This window comes from Sinocyclocheilus anshuiensis, unplaced genomic scaffold (assembly GCF_001515605.1).
Source record: "Sinocyclocheilus anshuiensis isolate Anshui unplaced genomic scaffold, SAMN03320099.WGS_v1.1 scaffold1517, whole genome shotgun sequence".
Classification (NCBI taxonomy): Eukaryota; Metazoa; Chordata; class Actinopteri; order Cypriniformes; family Cyprinidae; genus Sinocyclocheilus; species Sinocyclocheilus anshuiensis.
In genome coordinates this window covers 30,407-34,422 of record NW_015540950.1, presented here as the reverse complement: position 1 = coordinate 34,422, position 4,016 = coordinate 30,407, and positions in this window count along the sequence as shown.

Below are 4,016 nucleotides of genomic sequence, written 5' to 3'. Positions count from 1 at the left end.
AACAGGCAGTGATGTAGAATCGGTGGGCGGGGCTAAACAGGCAGTGATGTAGAATCGGTGGGCGGGGCTAAATAGACAGTGATGTAGAATCGGTGGGCGGGGCTAAAATGGCAGTGATGTAGAATCGGGGGCAGGGCTAAACGGGCACAGATGTATAATCAGTGGGTGGGGCTAAACGGGCAGTGATGTATAATCGGGGGCGGGGCTAAATAGACAGTGATGTAGAATGGTGGGCGGGGCTAAAAAGGCAGTGATGTAGAATCGGTGGGTGGGGCTAAACAGGCAGTGATGTAGAATCGGGGGGCGGGGCTAAGCAAGCAGCGATGTAGAATCGGTGGGCGGGGCTAAACAGGCAGCGCTGTAGAATCGGGGGGCGGGGCTAAGCAAGCAGCGATGTAGAATCGGTGGGCGGGGCTAAACAGGCAGCGCTGTAGAATCGGGGGGCGGGGCTAAGCAAGCAGCGATGTAGAATCGGTGGGCGGGGCTAAACAGGCAGCGCTGTAGAATCGGGGGGCGGGGCTAAGCAAGCAGCGATGTAGAATCGGTGGGCGGGGCTAAACAGGCAGCGCTGTAGAATCGGGGGGCGGGGCTAAGCAAGCAGCGATGTAGAATCGGTGGGCGGGGCTAAACAGGCAGCGCTGTAGAATCGGGGGGCGGGGCTAAGCAAGCAGCGATGTAGAATCGGTGGGCGGGGCTAAACAGGCAGCGCTGTAGAATCGGGGGGCGGGGCTAAGCAAGCAGCGATGTAGAATCGGTGGGCGGGGCTAAACAGGCAGCGCTGTAGAATCGGGGGGCGGGGCTAAGCAAGCAGCGATGTAGAATCGGTGGGCGGGGCTAAACAGGCAGCGCTGTAGAATCGGGGGGCGGGGCTAAGCAAGCAGCGATGTAGAATCGGTGGGCGGGGCTAAACAGGCAGCGCTGTAGAATCGGGGGGCGGGGCTAAGCAAGCAGCGATGTAGAATCGGTGGGCGGGGCTAAACAGGCAGCGCTGTAGAATCGGGGGGCGGGGCTAAGCAAGCAGCGATGTAGAATCGGTGGGCGGGGCTAAACAGGCAGCGCTGTAGAATCGGGGGGCGGGGCTAAGCAAGCAGCGATGTAGAATCGGTGGGCGGGGCTAAACAGGCAGCGCTGTAGAATCGGGGGGCGGGGCTAAGCAAGCAGCGATGTAGAATCGGTGGGCGGGGCTAAACAGGCAGCGCTGTAGAATCGGGGGGCGGGGCTAAGCAAGCAGCGATGTAGAATCGGTGGGCGGGGCTAAACAGGCAGCGCTGTAGAATCGGGGGGCGGGGCTAAGCAAGCAGCGATGTAGAATCGGTGGGCGGGGCTAAACAGGCAGCGCTGTAGAATCGGGGGGCGGGGCTAAGCAAGCAGCGATGTAGAATCGGTGGGCGGGGCTAAACAGGCAGCGCTGTAGAATCGGGGGGCGGGGCTAAGCAAGCAGCGATGTAGAATCGGTGGGCGGGGCTAAACAGGCAGCGCTGTAGAATCGGGGGGCGGGGCTAAGCAAGCAGCGATGTAGAATCGGTGGGCGGGGCTAAACAGGCAGCGCTGTAGAATCGGGGGGCGGGGCTAAGCAAGCAGCGATGTAGAATCGGTGGGCGGGGCTAAACAGGCAGCGCTGTAGAATCGGGGGGCGGGGCTAAGCAAGCAGCGATGTAGAATCGGTGGGCGGGGCTAAACAGGCAGCGCTGTAGAATCGGGGGGCGGGGCTAAGCAAGCAGCGATGTAGAATCGGTGGGCGGGGCTAAACAGGCAGCGCTGTAGAATCGGGGGGCGGGGCTAAGCAAGCAGCGATGTAGAATCGGTGGGCGGGGCTAAACAGGCAGCGCTGTAGAATCGGGGGGCGGGGCTAAGCAAGCAGCGATGTAGAATCGGTGGGCGGGGCTAAACAGGCAGCGCTGTAGAATCGGGGGGCGGGGCTAAGCAAGCAGCGATGTAGAATCGGTGGGCGGGGCTAAACAGGCAGCGCTGTAGAATCGGGGGGCGGGGCTAAGCAAGCAGCGATGTAGAATCGGTGGGCGGGGCTAAACAGGCAGCGCTGTAGAATCGGGGGGCGGGGCTAAGCAAGCAGCGATGTAGAATCGGTGGGCGGGGCTAAACAGGCAGCGCTGTAGAATCGGGGGGCGGGGCTAAGCAAGCAGCGATGTAGAATCGGTGGGCGGGGCTAAACAGGCAGCGCTGTAGAATCGGGGGGCGGGGCTAAGCAAGCAGCGATGTAGAATCGGTGGGCGGGGCTAAACAGGCAGCGCTGTAGAATCGGGGGGCGGGGCTAAGCAAGCAGCGATGTAGAATCGGTGGGCGGGGCTAAACAGGCAGCGCTGTAGAATCGGGGGGCGGGGCTAAGCAAGCAGCGATGTAGAATCGGTGGGCGGGGCTAAACAGGCAGCGCTGTAGAATCGGGGGGCGGGGCTAAGCAAGCAGCGATGTAGAATCGGTGGGCGGGGCTAAACAGGCAGCGCTGTAGAATCGGGGGGCGGGGCTAAGCAAGCAGCGATGTAGAATCGGTGGGCGGGGCTAAACAGGCAGCGCTGTAGAATCGGGGGGCGGGGCTAAGCAAGCAGCGATGTAGAATCGGTGGGCGGGGCTAAACAGGCAGAGATGTAGAATCGGTGGGTGGGGCTAAACAGGCAGAGATGTAGAATCGGTGGGCAGGGTGAAACAGGCAGCGATGTAGAATTGGTGGGCGGGGCTGAACAGGCAGCGCTGTAGAAGCAGGCGTTGATGTTCCTTTGCGGAGGCGGTGCTTAGCCACACTATTACATCATAGAGTCGTACATTCCACAAGCTGTCGTTTTGGCAGACTGCCTTCATTATAAGCTGTTTTTAGACTAATAACAAAGTTTTGAGTTCTGAAACTTACAGCATGTTTTTATTGTACAATGACCTCTTATATGTCAAAGGATCAAGGGAATTTTGGTTTCTCAGTTCATGACCCCTTTAAATCCATTTCTTCTACATCTAAAATTGTGTATTGTAAAAATGATTTCATGAATACAGGATATACATGCACACAGCGCACTGGTCTCCTATCAGCACATCCCAAAGATCCACAATGAGCCGATCAACAGAATCCTATACGAGCCGCATGATGAGCTCATTATTACTTCATCAGAAAGTCCAGCCAGCTCTGTGGTCATCATTGATGTCAGTCAGAAGAGAGAGGAATACATCTGGAGAATAGAAAAGGTGATTATACAGTATATAATGTTTGCAACAATGATGCATCTTATTCTCTGTGTACCATATTTTTGTGAGCCAGGTTTATAGGATATTGTAGCAACATATATACTGTACATAATGTGCATAATCTGCACATGATCAACCATGCCATCCAATCATTCCCACTGCCATAAATAACTGGGTAGACAAGACAGGTCAATCAGATAGATAGACAGATAGACAGTAGGTCATGCTTCAAAGGGATGTTGTTTTCTATGGGAAGGACAGTCACAGAGCATTTACTGTAAGTCTAAATACACACTCATGATTCAGAGAGGTTGTTGTTGTGGTTTTTTAAAGGGAGTGTCCAGACCCAAATAAAAAGTCTTGATTTAGTTGTTTTGACGGATTTATTAAAACAGACTATTCCCCAGCATTTTCCATTCTGTAATATTCAGAGAAGTAATAAGCCGCCCCCACAGTAGTCACAAATTTAATTGCTAGAGAAAAAAAACACAGTCTAGATATTGTGTAAAACAAGAGTATGTGACTCACTCATTAGTCAGAATAAATGTATATCCTGGAGCACAAAAGCAGTCATAAGCAGCACAGGTATATGTGTAGCAATAGCCAACGATACATTGTTCGGGTCAAAATTATAGATTTTTCTTTTATGCCAAAAATCATTAGGATATTAAATAAAGATCATGTTCCATGAAGATATTTTGTAAATGTCCTACCGTAAATATATCAAAACTTAATTTTTGATTAGTAATATGCATTGCTAAGAACTTAATTTGGACAACTTTAAAGATGATTTTCTCAATATTTAGATTTTTTTGCACCCTCAGATTCCA